The 25,099-nt window shown below is 46.5% G+C and overlaps 1 protein-coding gene and 1 long non-coding RNA gene across 10 annotated transcripts in view; one reads left to right on the forward strand and one right to left on the reverse strand.

Annotated features, from left to right (window-relative positions):
* The window catches only part of LOC119660390 (dystrophin, isoforms A/C/F/G/H), a 1,277,654-nt gene that overhangs the window by 1,008,862 nt on the left and 243,693 nt on the right, over positions 1 to 25,099 (forward strand). The gene's annotated exons all lie outside the window — the stretch shown is intronic.
* Positions 7,484 to 8,453, reverse strand: LOC119660399. Its single transcript, XR_005250423.1, has 2 exons — positions 8,413 to 8,453; positions 7,484 to 8,300 (listed from the first exon to the last, which is right to left on the reverse strand). It is a non-coding gene; the product is annotated as an uncharacterized LOC119660399 (long non-coding RNA).

Raw genomic sequence — 25,099 nt, forward strand, 5'->3', positions numbered from 1 at the left:
TGTACCAAAGAGGGAGACGCGGGGATGTTATATTAATCAAACTGAAAGCAGCCAAACAGAGGCAAATTTATTTTAAAAAATCTGAAAGTCTGCTTCCTACAAAATGGGAGCCAAATTATATGCAACATCTCTTGCTGAATAAACAATATATGGAGAATAATTTCCTCGAAAAGAAAAGGGCTATTATGAACGTTCTTGTCACGGTTCTTCCGCAGGAAAAGCATTCAGGATTTCAATGCTGATTGGGGTGGAGCGCATCAGAATCACAAGTCGACCAGTGTTGAAAACATATTAAAATCGATATTAATCATGGCCACGCTTTTCTCTTTTCTTCTGCTTTTCACACTGTATCCCATTCCACCATGTAGCTTATCAAATTTTCCACTATCAATCGGCTGTTTATGCTGTCTCTAGGTTCCTCGATAAGCTTTCAAATCTAGGACAGGTGAAGAAAACGCGTACTGCATTTTCCTTTTCGACTTCGCATGTAGGACTATGCGGTGAGTCATCCAAGCCGAACCTATAGAGGTGCTTCTCGTACCAACCGTACCCTCTTGGGAACTGAGTCAAACCATAATCCACTTATGTGTTTTTGTTTTTCGTCGCCAAGCCAGGTGTAAGACTTCAGCAGAAATTGCTGACGTGCACGATTCGCGGACGTAAGTCCGCGCCTACGTACTAAACCACACCTGTGCATCCTCCAAGCACGCACCCTGCAGAACTGTCTTTAGATATCACTTCCCGGGGTCGGTTAGCAATTATACTGTCATTCCTGTATGGTTGTTCGCTCGCCTTTTCCTTTCTGCTATATGGAGCTGTTTTTGCACTTATGCATTTGTCTTCCGACTGAAGCTTGCGCTCCACCAGAAGATACAAGCTCGGAATGTTGGTCTTCCACATCGCGAAGCGACTGCAATAGAATATTGCATGTTTGGGTCTTCTTCATTGCGTGGGTACCCACCGTGACCAGATAGAAACTGCGTTAGCTGGTAACTAGAGGCTTCGTGGCGATAATCGGGGTCAGCTTATACGTCCATCGAATGATCGGAGTCAGCTTATGCGTCCATCGGCCCTAGCCTATCAAGTCTGTCATCTGACCATTGCTGACCCTTTCCTTGCCCTTGGTCAATTGTACAGCATCTTGGGTTTCCATTCTCTTGAAGAAGATTCGTGACATCTCTTCAGCCAAGATGTCTACCGGTAAAACCCCGGCTGTAACTAACGTCGTGTTGTCTGATATCGTTCGAAAGTCACAAATCACTCTCAGAACAGATAATCTGTACGAACTGAATACGTTTTTCCTCATTTCCTTAGTCGTCAATGCTGCTGCCCATACAGAAGCGGCATAAAACAAGACTGAACTAATGACTCGAGATAGCAACACTCTACTGACGTATTTGGGCTCACCAATATTTTCCAGCATTCGCGAGTGTGCTGCCTGCAACAACACTACCTTTTTCCGATGTACTCTATATGCATTTTGAATTTGAGTCTATTGTCGAGCATCACACCTAAGTATTTGACCGCCTCCTTGCTTCTTGTAGTCTGGCTTCCGACTTGAATTTTGAAATAATTCCAGCGTCTTCCGATTCAATAAGGCTTCTGTTTTGTGATCTGCGAGCACTAGTCTAGCAGTTTCCAGCCAACTCTTGATCTTCCAGATCGCTTCATTGGATGCTGCCTCAATCTCGTGAATGTGCTTTGCAACCACAGCAATATAGTCGGCGAAACCTATTATTTTTACCCCTTCTGGTAAATGCAGCCGGAAAATTCCATCATACATGATGTCCCACAAGAGTATCGCCCCCTGAGGGACTCCAGTTGAGACACGGTAGTAATTTGTGCTCCCTGCCTGTAAAGTAGTTAGACACTCTGTTTCTCCGCTAGCGTGGAGTGATCATTCGTATGAGGGACGTTTTGATGGCCGGCCAGTTTACTGAATTGAAAGCATTCTTTAGATCCAACGTGACCACTGCGCAGGACTCTTTTGATCCCTATCGCCACCTCTCACCTTCTATGGCAGTGGCAGCGGTGTCTACCACGACCTCTATTGCATCGACGTTGGAGCAATCTTTCCTGAGTTTAAACTCCATATCGGAAAGAGCCCTTTGATTTTCATCTGTCTCGCGCAATCTGTTGGCAACTATTCCCTGCAGTATCTTCCCCATCACATCTGTAAGGCATATTGGGTGATACAACGACGGATGCGGGGTTGTTTCCTTTTGGAAACAAAACCAAACGCTGCTGTTTCAATTTTTTAGGCTATATACTTTCGTCCGGTCATTTTTGCATTGCTTGTATAAACTTGTCTGATCTCGCGTGGACGGCAGCTTTCACTCCTTTATTGGGAATACCATCATGTCCCGGTACTTTCTTGTCCTTTATTTTTTTTGCATACCTGGAGCAATTCATCTTCGGTTATACGTGGTATGGTCTCTAAACCAGCTGCACCGATTGCTTCGATGATTGTGTTTAATCTTTGCGGATAGCTGGGTGGTTAGAGCACAAGGCTATCGTATGGAAGGTCGCCGTTCACATCTCACTGGTGGCGGTGGGATTTGTATCGTGATTTGACGTCGGCTACCAGTCGACTTAGCTGTGAATGAGTACCTGAGTCAAATCAGGGTAATAATCTCGGTCGAGCGTAATGCTGACCACATTGCCTCCTACAGTGTACTACTGTAGTGTACCGTGACGGTCTTGAATGCTCTAACACACTTCAAGGCCTTGATCCAATATGAATTGTTGCGCCAACGATTATTATTATTATTATTTTTGGGAACAGTGTTTTCACAATTCATGTCAGCATTATCGGACCAGCTACTTGTGGTGATTTCTTCCCCTTTATTTTAGACACCTCCACACTATAGGCTGTGCCCCTAGGGTTTACGTCAGCTTTGTTGCAGAGGTTCTTAAACCTTCCTTGATAGCAACTTCTGGAAGTCCACGCTTCTTCAGGCTTGCGGGCACTTTGCCTCAGCGTCTTTATTTCCTCAACACACCAGTGGCATGGTGAGCGTTTAACTAATCTTCACGAGGCGGAATCGAAACTTTACTGTTCTCACGATAAGCTCGCTCTTGTGAGATGCCCGGGGAATTTTCGTAATAGAAAAGTCGAGATCGGATTGAAAGAAATCAAAAGATTGGACTTGTAAAGATTTGACTTGATTTACTTTATTTAATTCTTACAATACTTTTTTATTACTCGCGCTGAAGTGATCTGTCTCGCGGTTGGGAACAGAAGAGACCGACTTATTTCCATGCGGTCCTTACTGTCCCAACCAACGGCACTTTTTTACCGCTGGCTCTCCACTTCCCCGGTGCGTTCTGAAAACGCGTGAGTGGAGAGTTTCCACGTTCAGCGCCATCTACCCGTCCGCATCCGCAACATCCGAAATAAATTTCGAATGCTGCAGATCCTGCCGCGCCACATCACTCCGCCCCCAGACGAAACCTAGGGGTTTCGGCGACGGATCCCCGAACTTCGTTCGCCGTTAATCCACAAAGCGGACACGACGTTGCTTCGGGGCGCACACGGGTTTCAGCCTGGACAAAGAGACCGCCTTTTTGTGACCACCGATCTCGAGCTGGAAAAAATGTTCTCCCCGCTCGAGAACGCGGTACGGGCCCTCATATGGAGGCTGCAGCGGCTTCCGGACGGCATCCGTCCTGATCAGCACGTGCGTGCATGTGTCCAGTTCCTTGGGCGAACAAGCAGGTATGGACGAGTGTCGAGTGGGTGGTGGCGCTTTGATGCGACGGAGATTGTCCCTCAGCAGACGCACCCACCCCGACTCCGTGAGACCCGATCTCTTGTCGAAGACCGGATCGCTTGGGAGTCTTGGGTTCTCCCCGTAAACCAGCTCCGCGGGGCTGGCAGCAAATTCCTCTCGGCGGGTTGTACGAAGGCCGAGTAGGACGAGAGGCAAGACTTGAGTCCAGGACGGGTCGTCGCGTGCCATAATGGCGGCTTTCAGCGTCCGGTGCCAACGTTCTAGCATCCCATTGGACTGCGGGTGGTATGCAGTGGTCCGCTGGCGTTTAAAACCCAGGAGTTTGCCTAACTCGGAGAAAAGGGTGGACTCAAATTGCATTCCCTGGTCAGTGACGATCACTGCAGGGACGCCAAAGCGCGGTATCCACTCTCGGCAGAGGGCTTCGGCACAAGATTGCGCCGTAATGTCCTTCAGAGGTATTGCCTCAGGCCACCGCGTGAACCTGTCGATGATTGTGAGGCAATACTTGTAACCGTGCGAGTCTCGCAAAGGCCCTATTATGTCGAGGTGTATTGTGTGGAAACGCTTGGTAGTGCGGGGGAATGAGCCCACTTCTTTCCTTACATGCCTGGAGACTTTACACTTCTGGCATGCGATGCACTCTCTGGCCCAGGAATTGATATCCTTGTTCATGGAGGGCCAGAAGTATTTTCCGGTGACTAACCGGTTTGTTGTCCTGATGCCGGGATGCGCCAAGTCGTGAACTGCGTGGAACACTTCCTTGCGAAATGTGGCCGGAATGTATGGCCGAGGTCCCTTTTCCGAGTCTTCGCAGCAGAGCGAGAGGTTTGAGCCGAAGATGGGCAACTCCCGAAATTTGTATTTGGGGTTGGACTTGAGGCTCTGAAGTGCTGCGTCATCCATTTGCGCCTTGGCAATAGCCGAGAAATCGAGTGAGGCGGGGATGTTGACTTCGGAGACACGAGACAAAGCGTCAGCAACAATGTTGTCCTTCCCGGACACGTGCTGGATGTCTGACGTGAACTGGCTTATGAAGCTCAGGTGTCGAAGCTGACGAGGGGACGCTTTGTCGGGCTTCTGTTTCAAAGCGAACGTGAGAGGCTTATGGTCCGTGAACACTGTGAACGGCCTGCCTTCTAGGGAGAAACGGAAGTATTTAATGGACAGGTATGCGGCGAGCAGTTCGCGATCGTAGGTGCTGTAGTTCCGTTGAGCGGGATTCAACTGCTTCGAGAAGAAGCTCAACGGCTGCCAAACTTGGTCCACCTTTTGGTGAAGGGCAGCACCTACTGCGATGTCGGAGGCATCAACAAAAACGGCTAGGGGTGCATCTTGATGAGGAAATGCCAAAAGTGTAGCATCAGCCAGTTGCTGTCTGGATTTATTGAACGCGCAGACAGCCTCTTCAGACCACACAATCTCTCGTGTGTCTTTTGTTTTGGGGCCAGACAAGTACGCGTTCAAAACGGACTGGTGATGGGCGGCCTTGGGCAGGAAACGACGGTAGAAGTTTAGCATGCCCAAGAACCTCCTCAACTCCCTCACTGTTTTTGGACGCGGGAAGCTTGTGATTGCTTGCACCTTGTCTGGGTCGGGCTGTATTCCTTCAGAGGAAATGGAGTGGCCGAGGAATCTCACCTGTTTTTGAAGGAATTTGCACTTCTCAACGTTTAAGACTAAACCGGCCTCAAGGAGACGTTGAAAAATGCACTCGAGATGGGCTAAGTGCTCAGACTCAGTAGAAGAAGCGACCAAAACATCATCCAAATAGACGAAACAGAAATCGAGGTTTCGCAGGACTGAGTGAATGAACCTTTGAAAGGTTTGCGCCGCATTGCACAATCCGAAAGTCATTCGGGTGAACTCGAAGAGTCCAAAGGGTGTGCATATTGCCGTCTTTGGAATGTCTTCAGGAGCTACTGGGATTTGGTGGTATGCCTTGGCTAAGTCCAAGGTCGAAAAGATGCGGCAATTCGCGAGGTGATGCGCAAAGTCGTGGATGAGTGGAATTGGATATCGGTCAGGAACAGTCTGTGCGTTTAGCCTTCTGTAATCCCCACAGGGACGCCATTCGCCATTTGGCTTAGGGACCATATGTAAAGGGGAAGACCAACAGCTGTTTGAGGGCCTGCAGATACCCTGTTGAACAAGTTGTTCAAATTCTTTCCGCGCGATAGCCAGTTTCTGGGGTGGTAGAGGACGCACCTTTGAGAAAATCGGGGAACCAGTAGTATTTATGTGGTGCTGCACATTGTGCTTTACTGGTTTCGAGAGACTACATTCGGTAGTTATCTGGCTGAACTTTTGGAGGAGTGTCCGAACACGAGAGTCGGAGATGTCTTCCAAAAGAACGGAAAGGTTATTGTCAGCGTGAGATACCATTTGGGCCGACGAATTTAGTTTGGTTGTGGGGTCTATAAGGGACTTATGTTGCAAGTCCACCAGCAACCCATAGTGACACAAGAAGTCTGCGCCTAATATGGGGAAGCTGACATCCGCCAGGATGAAACGCCACGGAAACGTCCTACGCAAGCCAAGACTCACGTCCACTTGCCTGTACCCGTATGTATTGATGCGGGATGAATTTGCTGCCGCCAGTTTGAGGGGTTGTGGAAATAGTCGATGATGCTGGGGTACGGGAAGAACCGAAACCTCCGCACCCGTGTCGACGAGGTAGTTGCGCCTGCTGAGGGGGTCGAAAATAGTTAGGCGACGTGGCGCTGCGCTCTGGGTGGCCGTCGCCAAGACCCCCCGCGGACCTAGTTTTTTGTGGTAGGCGCGAATTTGCAAGGTAGCGTACATCTTGTCGCTTTATCTCCGAAGTTACGATGATACCAGCAAATACCCTGGTCCGCAGGCTGTCTTGACGACCTGCTACCCGAACGCCCTTTTCGTGTGGCAGACCGTGAGCGAGCTCGCGGCCTGGCACTCGAACGCTGAGCGTCCAACGTCGCCCGCATCTCGGCCACGCTGGCAGTTAAGGCCGCGATCTCGCGCCGTAAGTCGCCGACCTCATCCGACGGTGGTTGAACGGCCGCTATGGTTGGGCGAACGTACACCTCCTGTACTTGATCGGCCGTTGCTGCTAGTTCCTCCAAGGAACCGGAGACGCATGCTAGGATCGCCTGGGTGCCCTCCGGGAGCCGACGCAGCCAGAGCGACTTGATCAGGTCGTCGACGATCTTGCTCCCACCCAATTGCCTCATTTCACGAAGCAATTGGCCGGGAGTTCGATCACCCAACGTTAAACCCGCCAGCAAGTGGTCTAATTTTGCCGACTCGCTTGCCGACAGGCGCCTGATCAACTCGCTCTTGAGCTGAGCATACGATGCCGACTTCACTACGTCGGACACCAGAAGTATGGACTCTTCGTCCAGGCCGACCACCGCGTAGTTGAAACGGGTCGCGTCCGATGTGATACCGGACATTTGGAACTGTGCTTCCAAATGCACGAACCACAGCTCGGGGTTCCGACGCCAAAAAGGAGGAACGCGTACGGCGAGGGCGGTCACTTGTGGGTCCGATGGGCCTGCCGCGTCTTTATTTTCAAACGACATTTTTCCTAACGAGAAGTACGATATTGTGATGCAGACGCGGTGAGTTTATACTGAAACGCGGTGAAATTTACACCGACACGGCAGGCCGCACCCACAAATGCACGCACGAAACGAGAAAAAGAAAACGACGACCGAAGCGGACGCTCTCCAGCGCAGACCAAAAACACCGGGAAAACAGAGAACTTGCGATTTGAAACACCTCAACGCCGTCTCTTGCAGCGGCTTTAATTTTATTGTCACTTTTTCTTTAAATAATATTTCAATTTCAAACAATTATTTTGACAGAGGCTGATGAGAATACGCAAACACTTCTTCAATTGAAAATTTATCGATTTTCCGCTCGGCTGCAAGGAAGCAAGAGTTCCGGAATGCGTTGGCTCCGCTGCTGCTGCTGCTTAAGTTGGGCGGATGACGGCCGGACAGCTCTCCGATCTGTTGATTCCCGGCTCGGGCTGGCGTGAATGCGATAAGCAGTCGCTACTGCTGATCGTTGTCGCGGCTACTCCTATCCCTGCTACGTGACTCTACCTGCCGTTTCCTTCCTGTGAGTTCCCAGTTCCGCAATTCGACAGTTGATTGACTTGACCGGCCGAGCAACGAGGAAAGGGCGACGAAAATGTCCGCCGGTGGCACTTAGACAGCTCGAGCCGTGGGCGCGCTCGGCTCTACTTGGGCGCGCTGGGTGATTAGCTCGCGATGCGATGACTGAGCGAAATGTTTTCGTACTATCCCCGACGTTGTAGCAACGCAGCGAAAGCAAGACTCGTTTTCGGGCGAGAAAAGTGCCAATCCGTTGAATGTGCTACGCGCACCGGGCTGAAGATCGAGATTTTGGGAAAACACTGCGATCCTTTCTTTGTTGTTTGTTGCGGAGCAACTGGTGGGAACGATTTATTTGGGATCGCTGATGCTGGAGTTCCCAAGGATGCTGTTCTTCGGGGTCACCACTTTAACTAATCTTCACGAGGCGGAATCGAAACTTTACTGTTCTCACGATAAGCTCGCTCTTGTGAGATGCCCGGGGAATTTTCGTAATAGAAAAGTCGAGATCGGATTGAAAGAAATCAAAAGATTGGACTTGTAAAGATTTGACTTGATTTACTTTATTTAATTCTTACAATACTTTTTTATTACTCGCGCTGAAGTGATCTGTCTCGCGGTTGGGAACAGAAGAGACCGACTTATTTCCATGCGGTCCTTACTGTCCCAACCAACGGCACTTTTTTACCGCTGGCTCTCCACTTCCCCGGTGCGTTCTGAAAACGCGTGAGTGGAGAGTTTCCACGTTCAGCGCCATCTACCCGTCCGCATCCGCAACATCCGAAATAAATTTCGAATGCTGCAGATCCTGCCGCGCCACAAGCGTCTTCTGCTGGGAACTTTTCTCGGCATTGCAGCATCGCACGCATTGGCAACAGACTGAATTAGGAAAGTTGACCAAACTGGTCAACTTCTCTGTTGATCCTAGGTTCATACTGGCGGAGTTCATCACCAAGTCAAACGCATCTTTATCGAAGAGACTATCCTTCCATTTTGGATCACTACCGCCTCTTTATCGCTGTGGGTCAATTCTCCGCTAACCCACTACCTCATCTTAGGCAGAAGCGAAAAGCTGGAGAAAGTGAATGATCTAACCTAAACTAGCTTTACGATATGGGTTTAGCTTATTTGCAATTGTAACTTCGAAAGATGCAAACGTTTCCAGTAGCCTTCGACTTTTGACGTTGCTCGCTACCCCACTCTGTTGCCCATGCGTTGAACTCACAACCGATACCAAGTGGACCCCTAGGGTTCTTCTATTGTCCAACTAGATCATAGCAATTGTAAAAGTTATTTTAGCCTGGACGAAACCCTCTAATCGCTCTTCGATTTCTAGGAACGCTTGTCCGCGCATGCCCACATAGCGGCCTGTGTGCTCTTATCATAAATCCACGTATTATTATCTGGTATTTTGTATGTTTTGCTGATTGGAACCACGTTCGCTCTCTCATATACTACAATTTGCCTCAGGAGATCTTGAGTTGCCTCACAGTGATTGATGTTTATCTGTATTAGCTTCATGCTGGGCCCTGAATACCCTGATGGAGGGCCCTGAATACTACTAAATCAGGGCCCTCCTGTACGCCGGACAATTATTTCTGCCAGCTATGTGGCTAGCTTCTTTTGTCTGGTCTTTTCTACAGAGCATACATAATGGTGTTTTATCGCAGTCCTTCGCTATTTGGCCTTCACCTCCGCATCTTTTGCAAAGATACCGTCTCTAAGGTTATTGCTTCGCCGATTTCGAACTGAGAGCGAATCGCCGCGACTATGTCCTCCTTGGTAGTAATTTCATCGATGTCTTTACATTTGATGGTAATACGGTGGGTTAGGGTTCTAACCTCTGCTTGCCCGACATGGGTTTCTCCAATGGTCCTTCTGAACTCAGCTGATTTTTCTCCTGTTTCGCTAAGTTTAAGCAATAGATCTCTATTTTGAGTCCTTCTAATTTTGAACACCATTTTGCCCATTTCCTCCAACTTGGGGTCGGTTTTGACGCTATGCAGTATATCCGCATACGACCTTTCCTCCGTTTTTTTAATCAGCCTCGGTTTTCTGAATAATTTGCTCGTCGCTCTTCGCCATCCATTTCTTAGTAACGTTTGTCCAAGCAAACTTCTCTATCGTCCACCCGTTTCAGGTTTGTAAAATTTGTATTCTCCATTAGTGGCTTCTGTGTCATTTCTTGTTTGCGTCTCGAGTTCGAGGAGTCTCCATTCGGAATATTTTTCTTCTTTCGCAAGGAAGCGTTTAATCCGGGAGTTGTCTGCGAGGAGTTATTCTTCCGAATCGCTTCTTTAGCCTTCTCGTCACGGCATTCAATCTTCGTCAATTTATAGAGATCTCTAATGCTCTCAATTGCATCGCTCATTGGTTGATGAATGGAATGGTCTTTTTCCGTCTTCTAACGTCTCGGCCGATTTCCTAATTTGCTCACCAAACTTATGGAAATTGCTTGCTGTGACTAAGTCCACTTCCATATTCACGTTCAGTGGCGTTTGGGGTTCGCACTCGTTGACGCTCCGTTGTGAGCTTGCGCTTGGTGATCTTGGAATTTTAAAACTCTTTTCGAAAGGTTCTTTCTCCTTCACTAATTTCAGTTCGCCGTTATTGGTTCTTCCTGTATTATTTGTGTTATTTGTATCCATCCCCACTCAAAGCCGTTATCAATGTTCGGGTGTGTAGCCACTAAGTGATCCCATTTCAAGGGTTTGGCGCGAACCCTTATGGGGTCTTGGCTCAGAGCCGGATCAGTGCTAATCAAGTATAATTTTAATGGTAACAAAACGTTGAACGTTCGCTAAGGCCTGCCAGGGTTTATTTTCAGGGTGACCTTCCCATAGCTTTTCATACCTACAGCCCGGTATTGCTTAAGACCTTAGTTTCCAGCGCAAGGAACCCGCCGGCATCCTTTCTCGTTATCTGCAGGTGAATTGCTCGACGGTTACCGCTTGGAGGTGAGACTAAGATTTGGTAGCAGAGCTGGAGGTTGTAAATCAAGGTGCATTTCCATGTTTTAGAGGCAACGCGTCTGAACACTCAGACGCTAGTGGTCTATTGTACTCGAGGATCCCAGGTTCGTTTAGGTATCGCATCCGTTAGTGGCTATGATGTTACCCGCTGCAGTCGTAGCAAATCAGCGTCAAAAACCTGATGTCTGATGTGTCCATAAACACGGTATTCACATAGAAAATGTTCCATGAATCCTGCTTCCTCATTACAGGATGTACACGTATCATCTAGTAGAATTTCTATACTAAGCATATGCTCAGTGAATTATGTCCTGTCAAAATGCTCGCAATACCTCTGCAAGTCTTCCTGCTTTTCGACAGGATAAACTTTGCAGTATGTTTGTTTGGATCTGACAGGAAAAGTATGGCAAGCTTGTTTCCAGTTTTTGACAGCAGTATTAGCCAATTCTACTAACACCCCAATTACTGGTTCCGGCCCCGGTATGGGGGAAATCGAAATCTCCTTTGCTAAAGCATCTGAGATTTCATTTCCCTCTACACAACAATGACCCGGTACCCAGAGTATTGAATCTCGAAACAAAGTTCAATCGATTTCTACATTTCTAAACAATTTTTTCAACACCCCCAAAACAGCTCCACTACAGATTGCGATGTGCCTGCCTTTCAGGTCCGCCTTCACATAACAAAATACCCGCTGCCACTAAGTAGAGAGTTCAGTTTATGCTTAAAAACAAGCCTCAGCGCTTTGGCGAGAATGCCTTACATGTCGGCGCTTTTTATCTTTCATGGTAAGCCCCTTCCAGGTAATTTCTCACTACTCCTTATCGATAATGTCGGCCACCTATTGCCAATCGTTTACCAAATCATAAGTCCGTGGAATACCGAGTCAACATCGTCGTTTCTCACATTAGTTTACCACTATCTGGGGCTACTAACTTGGAGGTAGTGAAATGTTAAAAGCAAAGGGTATATGGAGAAGTTTGGAAGATAATCCAGGCGACTGAGTACTATTGTTTTCTACTAAACTCAAAAGAAATACAAACTCAAAAAGTAGTCGCAGAAAGTGTTAGACACAGCCACATTTCTTTTGTATGGAAGACCCTAGAATACGTTCTGGACATCCACTATAGAATTTTCACGGACACCTCAGCCGTCACGTCTGACGGCTCTTTAAGAGGTATCACCATTAAGTAGCCGTTACACTAGAAGCAACATACCTTCCCTGGCTTTCTGAATACCAAAGTAATGAACAACAAGTGTTAATCAACAAGATGTGTCTATGGGCTGCAAAATGCGAAATAGATAATACTGTTTACCACCCGAATTCCGCCTCCCACGGCTAAATGGATAAAAATTGTCATTCTCTTTTTCAGTTTTTTTTAATTGTTATATTATTTTATGTAAATTAAATGCATCAAATTTTATAATTAAATAACAACTGTCCAGAATCGACTGAAGGTGAAACGATTATTTCTCTGAATTTCAAAGAAGGAACATTTTTAAAATACAATGACGTAAAATGTATCCTCATGATCTTACACGATGCGGACCTCTGTTCGACGGTTCGGCGAGAGAACCCGTGCCGGAGTCTCTTCACCGTGGTCGACTGGCGGACGTCAAAACGTTCGCGGCGCTCGTGTTTCTTTCCAGTGTCATCTGCCTTTTGGGAAAGCCTGTTTAAGGAGATTGTCTTGGGCTTGTCAAGGACGTCCAGATTGAAGGACCTTGTAGGGGCCCTCCTATGGCGGTTGCAGCGCCTTCTAAGTGGCATCAGTCCTCACCAGAACATGGGTATAGAGTTCAGGCTCCCTTAGTTTGTGGACTACTGGCTGCACGTGACGAGATTGCGTAGGCGACTGCAATTTGAGAATAGCCTGAGGGGTAGGAGGTAGGTTGAGGACCAGGTCGCCGGGAAGTAGTATAGCATTCCCTGGTCTGTGATGATTACGGCGGGAACACCAAAGTGCGGAATCCACCCAGCACTGGACCGTGTTGTAATGTCCTTCAGAGATATTGCCTCAGGCTATTGCGTAAACCCATCAATGATAGTGAGGCAATACATATAACCGTACAAGTTTAGGGAGGAATCCAACTTCATTCCTAACATGGCTAGTGAGCCATGCGATGCATCCTCTGACCCAAGTGTTCACGTCGTTGTCGATGGTCGGCCAGAAATACTTGCTGAAGAGTAGCCGATTCGTTGTCCGAATGTCAGGGTGTACAAAATCATGTACCAAGCGAAACACTGCCTTACTAAAAGCGGTCGGTATATATATGCCTTTTCGGAGATCTCGCAGTAGATATAGGAAGGTGATCCGAAGATGGAAAACTTCTTGAACGGAACAACATTTGAAGTCCGACTGCAAAGTCTGAAAAAGTACGGTATCTTTCTGGGCCACATCGATTGCCGGAAAATGGACTGCGGCTGGGATGTTCATCTCAGAGGTCCGGGACAAAGAGAGACTAAGCTTTACCTGATACATGTATTACGTAAACTGACTGATGAAAGCTAAGTGCCGAAGTTCACGGGGCGACTCTTTGTCAGGCTTTTGCTAAATGGTAAAGTTTAAAGGCTTATCGTCCGTGAGTAAGGTGAGCGGCCTGTATTCAAGCGAAAACGGAAGTACTTGATGCTAAGATACGCTGCTAGTAATTAGCGATCATAGGCGCTGTAATTCTTTTGAGCGGGATTCGACGTTTTCAAAAGAAATCCAGCAGTTGCCAGCTTTGGTTTACCATCTGGTGAAGAGCAACGCCTAGTGTGGTGTCTGAAGCATCAACTAACGCAGCTGGGCGTGGATCCTGTTGAAGGAATCCAAATGCTTGGATGGCTTCTGGAAACCACACAATTTCCCGTGAGTCCTTGATCTTGGGGCCAGACAAAAAGGCGTTAACTAGCGCCTCGTAGTGAGGGGCTTTAGGCAGGAAACGGCGGTAGAAGTTTACCATGCCCAAGAAGCTTCTAAGGTCTTTTGGCAATGGAAAGCTCGCGGTAACTTCCACTTTGCTGGGGTCGCGTTACATGCCGTCACTGGTGATTTCATGGCCTAGAAATTTGCGCTGCTGGAAAAAGACGGAGACGAAACAGACGTCCGACTTTCATAGTCTGGTGTGCATGAGTCTTTGGTATGTTTGCATCGCATTGCACAGGTTAAAAGTCATCCGTGTGAACTCGAAGAGTCCGCAAGGTATGCAAATTGTTGTTTTTGGAATATCTTCGAAAGCTACCGTGATTGGTGGTATGTCTTGGTGAGATCCAAGATGAAAACAAGACAATTTGCTTTAGATGAGTGGATAGGGGTACCGATCCGGACTCACCTGGACATTCAGGCGTCTATAATCTCCAAAAGTTCGCCATTGGGCTTGGGGATCATGACATATTGCTGTTGGTTTATTAATTCGTTGAATCCTTTGCAAAGCTAATAGTATTGATGTAGTACTGAACATCATGCTGCGATCAACTATATTCATGGCAAATGTAATTAGTTGCTACTGCGTCCGGCGGGCATGCGCATTGCTCGTCGTGGACAGGCATGTGAAGTTTGTAACGCCCAGTCTCACCTCAATGCAAAATATTGGTTTGGGGAAAAAGTAATGTATTTGTGATCGAATTTTAACGCTTTATTTAACATCCGATTTAAGTCAAATATGCGCCGTTTTGTTCGCAAACTTGTTGCCATTTAGAAGGCGACTCCATTATCCCCCTCTTATTAACCCTGGCCAATCTTGGCCAATCGAGCGAATGCTCAAATGCCGGTGTGCTTGGATGATTTCGACGATTTTATCGGTTTCTCCGACGATTGGCCTAGCAGTACGGGGTGTATCTTCGACATCCACTATATCAGAACGAAATCGATTGAACCAACTCTGTGCTGTACGAATCGTTACAGACCCATAAACTTCACAAATTTTTTTGGCCGCCTTCGTTGCATTTTTACCTCTCAGGTAGTCAAAATGTAAAATATGACGAATTTCTTCCTTGGTGGTCTTTCATCATCATCAACGGCGCAACAACCGGTATCCGGTCTAGGCCTGCCTTAATAAGGAACTCCAGACATCCCGGTTTTGCGCCGATGTCCACCAATTCGATATCCCTAAAAGCTGTCTGGCGTTCTGACCTACGCCATCGCTCCATCTTAGGCAGGGTCTGCCTCGTCTTCTTTTTCTACCATAGATATTGCCCTTATAGACTTTCCGGGTGGGATCATCCTCATCCATACGGATTAAGTGACCCACCCACCGTAACCTATTGAGCCGGATTTTATCCACAACCGGACGGTCATGGCATCGCTCATAGAGTTCGTCATTGTGTAGGCAACGGAATTGTCCATCCTCATGTAGGGGGCCAAAAATTCTTCGGAGGATTCTTCTCTCGACCGCGGCCAAGAGTTCGCAATTTTTCTTGCTAAGAACCCAAGTTTCCGAGGAATACATGAGGACTGGCAAGATCATAGTCTTGTACAGTAAGAGCTTTGACCCTATGGTGAGACGTTCCGAGCGGAACAGTCTTTGTAAGCTGAAATAGGCTCTGTTGGCTGACAACAACCGTGCGCGGATTTCATCATTGTAGTTGTCGTGTTCGGTATCCCGACGAAATTGGTGGTCTTTGACGCGCTATAACTTGAGACTGAAACGTACGATCATAAAACTGTGAAAGAGAGACCTGTAGCCCAGATTGTCGTCTTCAAATCGCCGTATAGTATGACCCGATGCGATAATTACAACACAAGATATGTTAAGTGTTGCCATCTATTGACAAAATACGACATTACTTTTTCCTCAACCTAATATCGGGATGTGATTGTGAGTTGTTCTGGCTATGGATGGTTTTTGGATGTACACAGCCGCTGTCCACCCTATTCTAACTACGGTTTTATCTTATGCTGGCTGGCGTTGAAGAAGAGAAGCAAAAGCAATAGAATGAAACTTAATAAAATCCTAAGCACCACATGTACAAATATTGCCGGCACTCTACAGTCCTAACTTGGACTCCATATTAAATTCAGGCTACATGTGTCAGGATGCTGGCTAGTGAAGTACTACGTTCTACTAACCCCCTAGACGAAGTACCACGCGAACTCTGGGCATTCTCAAACGCAAGCTAGGCTTAAAGAAGAATTTTGTTGAGAGATGATCTATGGAGTTAAGGCGAGATTATTCTCGCATGCGTATATTACAGCCGAGTTGTCGTTTTCCAGGATAAGCCAGTGTCTTTCTAACTGGAGGTCCGACCTCACTTGTCATATATCCATTCCATTCAAGCTGCCATCAAGGCCTTATACTCAGTGGCGGTATCCTCTAGGCTGGTGGGTCACTGCATAGACCGCTGAACAGTCTGGGTGACACCCTCAACCATCTTTCCCTAGTCTTTCGGCAATAGGGACATAGAAATGAACAGGTAGACGGACTGTCTGTCCAGCCCTAGCTCCATCTTTGAAGTCTTTCAGTGTAAGAAATCTGGATAAAAGGTTGATTGCACTCGGACTAGTTGACGGCCGTTGACTGCAGAAAGCGAAGGGTCACCAAGTCAAGGACGCTCTAGCCCCCCTGTAATCAAATACTACCACAGGATTTTATGTTCCAGACGCACAAACGTGTACAGGTTTGCAGTACCATGATCTAAAAGGCACAATACCGTCAGATTTATTGAAGTTGTGGAGAGAAGAGAGATTTTTCCACATCTATAGTTAAAACCAGGCTGCGGGCTCTATGCCAAAATTTTAGCGACCTCAAAAACATCTTCGATAGGGCGGGGGAGCTGCTATCCTAGCTTTAAAGATTTAGGACGGCTAGATAGCCACCACAACGTTAATTGAGCTTTTTGGAGCGAACACTGATATTTACCTCTCCAATGCACCAGGCCAATGGAGAACCTCGCAAATTACTCTGCTCCAACCACATTTTTTTAGCACCGGAGCGCCCTTTAGTGTTACTTCTATTGTAGATCGATCTAATGGGGTGGAAAAGATGCGATTTTTGTCTGGGAAAAGATTTCGTCTGTAGAAACACAACCTTTTATGTCTCACATTTCAAACAAAGTGCAGATGACCGTGGGAAGTGTGTTGCCCTGTCGTTTGGACTGACTCATATCTTTTCTACAAGAACATTAAGCTTCGACTATATTTCACTCGAAATCGACTTTAATCACGATAAAATAGTCAATGTCGACAAACAATCCAACTCTTGTTAAGTACACACCCATTGAACCTGCAAGCACTATTCGTAAATCTCGACGGCGCCTGCAGTGAAAGTTTGCGCCGCACTTAATACGCAAAACATGCAATAGATACACCTTCCAGGTAATAGATTTAATCCCCGGAACGGTGTCAGCACAACGACAAGATTACCGTGAATATTTATGATATTGACACGCACCTTAAAGATACTTGGGTGCATTGGCATGGTCATTGGGTTGCATTGGGGCGATGCACACCACGATTCAAATGCGAATTTGCTGCACTCCACCGGGGGTGCGCAATGGCTTGCGGAATCTCGTCAATTATGCGCAATGCGATTAACCCCGCATAGTTTTATTGGATACTTTCAATTTGTTTAGCATGTCCCCGGGCGAAGAGTGGATATCAAATGGGCATGCTGTTCGCCACTATTCCTATGAGTTTGTTTTGTGGGTAGCATGATGGACTTGCATACGAGATCTTGTGGGCCTACAGACTTCATACTTAAAAGATGGCTGAGATTGGCAACCGGCAGATAGACGGCTGGATTTCCAGTGGAGAGCAAGAAGGAAAGGTCTGAATCGTGACTTTGTCGCGGGATTTGCTCTTATGCATTAACAATTAACTTGTCTTGTCGCTTGGACCCATGGAAATTTACGAGCGGATTTACAATTACCATTTGGAATCAGTGGAAGTTTCACACGAATCCGTGGAGTGGCTGTTTTTGTGGTTTTTGGGCTAATGTGGTACCAGAAAGTAAATTCAAGTATTCCAATTTCTCTTCGAGCTTTTCCCTAACTAGTTGAGATGCAATCGAAGTGCATGACCCGACTTCCGACATTGATTGAAAGTGGAGTGCAGTTGGCGGTGAATTGGACCCCATCCATTGATAGGTATCATGCGAAATGGTTAATTTCCACTACACACTATGAAGGACTGGAATCGAAGTCGGGTTCCCTGCAAGATGAGGAAGTTTGACACCAGGAAGTTTATTTTAAACACACAAACCTAAACCAAACATGCAGAATTAACAAAACATTTATCGATTTAGCTCCTCTGAGATTAGCATCTGCTTCCAACACACCAGGCGGCTATCAAGATTTACCTTGAAAAAACTTACTTCAAAGAAACTGAAGCACATTTTGTGGATGCATCTACATCTATATGCAGCTCTACCGGTACATCTCCAAACGAAACCCCTGGAACGCTAGTTATTACGAGTGTACTTGACGTGAAAGCAATCTCGGATACCATCAACATTCCACCTCTAATTTCAATGCTAGCCATGCATGTGGAATGTGTAGATATGAGTCCATACCCTCTACACGAACGTGTCCTAGGTAGCACGGTAGCATTCACCGTGGCGCACGGAAGCATTAAATATCTTTAGATAGTCGTCGCAGCAAGAAGCGAGAACTCACTAAAAATCACATAATATCACTTTCCGCTTAGCTTATCACGGCAGGTAATCATAACCGTCAGTGACACACCAGTACGGTATTCACCTGTATCTATGTGGATATCTTGGAACGTAGTAGCTAAGATAGAGTGGTCTATTTAACCCTCATGTTTGTGGGGGAGATGTATCTATTTGAATAGTAAAATTTGAATGTTATTTTCAGATGGGAACGGTGCTCAAATTATGAGTGAAGCCAGGAGCTGGGAAATCTAAATTGGTTGAATATGACTTTGCAATTTTCTACTACAAACAAGGAGGAAATTTTTTTGATATTTGAAGAAAGTGATCTATTTCCAATCGGCTTGAATTTTCATCTTTTTATATATCAAGGTCAACTTCGCCAGTACCCTCTCTTCAGGACTAACTTCCAAACATGCCAGGAAAAGATGTAAATATTGGGTTGGGGAAAAAGTAATGCTGTATTTTGTCAATAGATGGCGACACTTAAACATATCTTGTGTTGTACTTATCGCATCGGGTCATACTATACAGCGATTTCAAGACGACAATCTGGGCTACAGGTGTCTCTTTGACAGTTTTATGATCGTACGTTTCAGTCTCAAGTTATAGCGCGTCAAAGATGGAGTTCACCAAGGAAGAAATTCGTCATATTTTCCATTTTTACTACCTGAGAGGTAAAAATGCAACGAAGGCGGCCAAAAAAATTTGTGAAGTTTATGGGTCTATAACGATACTGTAACGATTCGCACAGCACAGCGTTGGTTCGATCAATTTCGTTCTAGTGTAGTGGATGTCGAAGATACACCCCGTACTGGTAGGCCAATCGTCGTAAAAACCGACAAAATCGTCGAAATCATCCAAGTAGACCGGCATGTGAGCATTCGTTCGATTGGCCAGGAACTGGGTAAGGACCATAAAACCGTTTGGAACCATTTGCAGAAGATTGGATTCCGAAAAAATCTGGATGTTTGGGTGCCACACGAGTTGACGGAAAAAAATCTCTTGGACCGAATCAACGTCTGCGATGCACTGCTGAAACGGAACGGAAGCGGATTGTGACTGGTAATGAAAAGTGGATCACGTACGAAAATCTCAAGCGAAAAAGATCGTGGTGGAAGCGCGGCGAACCGGCCGAAACCATCTGCAAGCCCGGATTGAGGGCCAGGAAGGTTTTGCTGTGTGTTTGGTGGGATTGGAAGGAAATCATCTACTATGAGCTGCTCATCTATGGCCAGACCCTCAATTTCGTCCTCTACTGTGAGCAACTCGACCGTTTGGAGCAGGCGATTGACCAGAAGCGGCCAGAATTGGTCAATAAGAATGGTGTTGTATTCCACCAGGACAACGCTCGGCCTCACACATCTTTGATGACTCCCCAGAAGCTACGGGATCTCGGATGGGATGTCCTGTCGCACCTACCGTCCGTACCTAGCACCAAGTGATTACCATCTCTTCCGGTCCATGCAAAACGCTCTTGGTGCTACTAAGTTGGCCTGAAAAGAGGCTTGCGAAAGCTGGCTGTCTGAGTTTTTTGCAAATAAGGAGGGGCGTGGGGGGGAGGTTTATTAGGGAGGGATACTGAAGTTGCCTTCTAAATGGCAACAAGTTTGGGAACAAAACCGCATATTTGCTTCAAATCGGATAATTCTAAGTATATTAAATAAAGCGTCAAATTTCGATCACTAATACGACATTTCTTTTTCCCCAACCCAATATTACACTCTTTCCACCGCAGCTTTGGGTCGATCTAAGTCGACGCCTGCTGTCCTAAATTATTTCCATTTCTTATAAAAACATATAGGACGGATACAATTTCAATTGAAATCTTTCACGACACTATGAGATGCCATTTTCAAGGTTTTGTGTAAAACAAAAGTTTATTACAAGCGGTTTATTGTCCGTCAGTCCATCACACGCACTTTTCTCAGAAACGGCTGTATCGTTCTATATGGAACTTAAGGGAGAGGGCGGAAGGTCTCCATTCGTGTCAAATGGGATTGTTCAGTTTCTGTTCACCAAGCATAGTTATGTGGGGTATCAAATGAAAGGCGTTGATTAGTAGTTCCCACACTGAATTCAAAAGGCCGATGAACGAGGGTGGAAAGTGGTTATTCTTTTCACGAAAAAAAAATTAAGAAGTCAGTATGCCCTGCCTAGGTTCCGAAATATCCTCCACACTGATATCTGTTCAAATAAAAATAATAATAATAACGAAGTGACTGCAAAACCCTCCTTAAGTTCATCCTAGAATCATGCAGTAATATAGCATGATTTCGCCGAGTTTGGTACAAATCGCACTATTGTTAACAACGTGTAAGAATCGTGGAATCAAATTAAAGACATAAATTGTTGTGCCGGCGGAGGACACAAAGAATCATAGGGTAAGTAACCAGAAGAAGCTATGACTTTTAGCTTGTAAGTTGTAAGATGACGATAACTTGGTCCTGAGAGCAGAATTATTTCAAAATGAATGCCCCTTATAATTTTGACATCGGGACACAGACTTTCAGTCGTCAGCGCCTCTGCAACTTTGAAAGCCCTGCTACCAGTAAATAGGACAGATTAGTTTTACCAATCTTGATGTTTGTAGGCGTAGGTGTAGTCCAATTTGAAAAACATCGCTGTTGCGTTCAGTGCGAGTGTCATCTAGATTATCTGATTCTGCCAAAAGCTCCATTTCCTTGCATTTGGTTTCTCCGGTTATTGCAGTTCTTTCGCAGCACCTTTCGCTGTCGCCGCTTGGGAGCCTTTCCGACTTCAGAGTGTCCAGGCTGCCTGAATCCCTTTCCATATACTGATATTAGACCAGTTGCCTTCACATCACCAGCTTCTCTTTCTTCCGCTTTTCCTGACGAAGGCAAAATTGAAGATTATGTCGAACAAAATTTAGCCTGTAGTCCTCTCTCCTTTCCAGCTAAAGCTTCGTTTTGTCGACCCTTCGCCTATCGTTTTCTGGGAGACTAAGGAAACACTGCCATCAATGGACCGACCGCAGTCAGATTTCTAGTTCTTCTCATTATTAATGCTGCTGTACTATCCTTTCTGGCAGACCACGCTGTAGGCACTCAGTACAGATTTCCCACACTTTCTCCGTAGGGAAACATGAATGTAGTTTGGCCTTCAAAACCTTCACGTGTTTTGGACACTCTTAATGTAGTAGGGGATTACTAGAGGATGGGCTATTTCCAATAGTTTCACATTCGTAAAACTTTGTGTTTTCAGTCCCCTCGTTGGACGCCATTTATAATCGAGTTTGAGGATTACCATCGCCGATTACCTTCTGTTAACTAAGTGGCGTCTCTGCTTTGGTTTGGATCTGCAGAAACCATCAATATTCACCAAGTTTCCTGTTTGACGTATAGCTTTGCCTTCTTGGTTACCAAAAGTCAATTCGTGATGGTCTTTTATCCATTTTCAAACACTCTTGTTCGTTATGGCCGTTTCGGAGACTATCAGTATCCAAATAATTCAGGGTGAGTAGGAGCATTGCCAAAACATACAAGAGAAGATCTGGAAGAGCGCCTTATCCTCGCATGAAATACTCTCTGTTTGCTTGAAGGATTTTTAATTATTCCTCGATTCCTCAATCTCTTCTCTAACTAAACACTTTTTAAGGTTTTGTGTAAAACCAAACCTTATTAAAATCGATTTGCTGTCTGTCTTTTTTTTCACGGAAGTGGAAATCTTCTAAAGATACTGGTATACATGTTCCAGCGTGTGGAATTTTTACCTACCTAACTCCTGTCCTCTTTCCCGCGGAACCACCACAAAGTATTTCGTCGTGGGGTGGACATGGCTCTAGCCTCTCCCTTCGCCGATCGATTGCATTCGCAACCGGCCATTTCTCGCCTTCTCTGCCTCGCTTAATCTGCACTGAATCCGCCCTGCCATGTCGTTCACTGAATTCCAGCTCTCCTGCCATGCAAGCATTTTTACAATTATATTTTCCGGAATACCGTCGCAACTGGGACAGTTGGGTGAGCTGTCCAATGTATAGAGATATTTATGGTAACCACCATGTCCTGTGAGAAACTGCGTGAGATCATAGTTTATCTCACCATGCGTTCTCTGCGTCCAGACATTCATGCTGGGAATTAACCTGCGGGTCCATCGATCCTTTTTTGCCTGTTCTCACCGTTGCTACCACATGCTTAAGGATTCCTCCCTTTCGGCGTTTTTCATTTACCGATCAGAGGAAGAATCCGGCCCATCATAGATACGTACCATTTCATCGACCAAAATGTCGATCGGCATCATTCCGGCTACTGCATAGGCCGCTTCGTCCGAGATGGCTCTATAACCATAGCACGTTCTTAGGGTGGTCTTTCTATACACCGCGCTCATATTTTGAGCATTACATCCGATATGCAATATCGGCCAATATGATATCCAACTGCGTGAAAGCCTCCTGGAGACAACGCCCTCTTGCATTCGTCAGTGAACTTCCCCATTCTGTGGCCCATGCATAGAAATCACTGGCGATGACTTTGGGTTTCCGTCCTTTTGCATCCAGAACCAATCTTTCCAGCATATCCTCGAATTCGACCAACATCAGGCTTGGAGGAGCATAGCAACTCTCTTTTCCATCACACAACATGCATTTGGGATTCTTGTTACAATTCCGAGCAATGTGACTTGTTTCACCACAACGTCTGCATCGGCTAGACCGATCAACTTCGCTTGTGCACACTCTCGCTAGGTGTTCGTACGAGAGGCACTTGAAGCATCTCTTCAATGAGATTTGCTCTCTAAAGGGACAAATTACCCATTCAATACGGACCTTCCCGACATCCAATAGCTTGCACGCTGCTTCTGCTGGCAGCCGCATGATCGCCGTCTGTGTACTTCCATACGCCTTTCTAAGGCTTATAATGGATGCGAAAGCCTTCGGCTTTGCTCTCTTGGGACCTTTTCAGTTTCAGCATAAGATCTCCCTTTTGGTTTACCCGGATCTTGCTTACATTCCTTCCCAAGTTTTTGAGATCCGGGTCAGCTTTCACTCTTCTTAGTATGTCTAAATAGGACATACTACCACCCATCCCCTTGTCTAAGCTGCTTACAGCATTAGATACCACTATCGAATGCGTGTTAGTACATATTCATACGCATCCCCACGACGGGACGCGCCTGATGGGAGATCTGGCAACTCCTCACAGGTGTCTGTTTGTCTATCCGTCTGTCTTTTTTTTTTTTTGTACAGAGGTGGAAATCTTGAAAAGAGAGTGTGGGATTTTTACCTACCAAAACCACCCCCGACTCCCCCCTAACCCGTAGAACCACCTTTAGGTATTACATCACGGGGCGGAGTTAGCTTACTTTAGATAGGTCTCCTTCCGTCTATCCGCCGAGTTCGTAACCGCGCTAGGTTCTCTAGGACCCCGTCGCAGTTTGGACAATTAGGCGAGGTGTCCAATTTAAACCTCAACAGGTATTGACGGTATCCTCCATGGCCGGTGAGAAACTGGGTGAGATTATAATTGATCTCCCCATGCTTTCCTTCCAGCCACTCCCCGATGGAAGGGATCAACCTGTAAGTCCAACGACCCTTTTCTGACTGGTCCCATCGCTGTTGTCACCTGCTTATGGATCTCTCCCTTTCGGCTTCTTTCACCGGCGATAAGGGAGAGATGGACCTGGTGTTATAAATGTTCATCATTTCGGTTGCCAGGATGTCAATCGGCATCATTCCCGAGATGACGAACGCTGCATCGTCTGAGACGGTCCTGAAGACAGAACACACCCTTTGGGATGTTCTTCTGTAAGCCATACTTAGTTTATGTGAATTGCCTAAAACCTGCAAACTGGGACTGCATACAGCATGATAGAGCTCACCACCCTGGCTATGAGCAGCCTGCAAGTATGCCGCGGGTCTCCTACGTTCGGCATCATACTTTCCAGAGCAATACTCGTGGTGGATGCTCTTTTACAAGTGCGCTCTATGTGCTGCTTAAAATTAAGTCCTCCGTCTATTATCACCCCCAAGTATTTGATGGCCAGCTTGGAAGTGATGAAAGTCCTGGGGGTTTAACGTGAGTACCTACCGTGTAGGCATAATCCCACGGTTCTCTTCGGACACGGATTGATTTTGGGACCACAATCCGAGCCCCGCCATGCAAGCACAGCGGTCCTGGTTTATACTGAGTGCAGGTTCAGCTTTCATACCAGTGGATGCGAGGCCTATCTAACACCTCTGCCGCAACTATGGGGTACGGCACCCGAGTTGTACAGCGCAACTTCACGCTTGAGCTCCGAGGAGCTCTAGCTTGGAAGTGATGATACGATTCCCGATTCTAATGCAGGCGTAATTTCTTTTGCGGCGCTTAGTGATGAGGACCGCTTCCGTCTTTTCCTCCGTGAGTGCCAGTCCAGCACTCCCTAACCAAGCCTTAACAGGACTGATTGCTTCGCTTGAGTACAACTCAGCATCCTCGAGATGCTTTGCGACCGCAACTAGTGCTGTATCATCGGCGTAACCTACCACCGTGGCCCCCTCCGGAACCGGAAGGTTGAGCTCATCATGATGTTCCACATTAGTGGGCCCAGTACAGAGCCCTGTGGGACACCCGCGGAGACAACGTACTCTTTGGGTCCATCATCGGTATCATACCAGAGTGTCCGCTCTGTCAAGTAGCTATCGATAATAGCGGCGAAGTAGGTGGGATCGTCGCCAGAGGCTTTCTTATAAGGTTCCAATTGG

Source organism: Hermetia illucens, chromosome 6, assembly GCF_905115235.1.
Source record: "Hermetia illucens chromosome 6, iHerIll2.2.curated.20191125, whole genome shotgun sequence".
Lineage (NCBI taxonomy): Eukaryota > Metazoa > Arthropoda > Insecta > Diptera > Stratiomyidae > Hermetia > Hermetia illucens.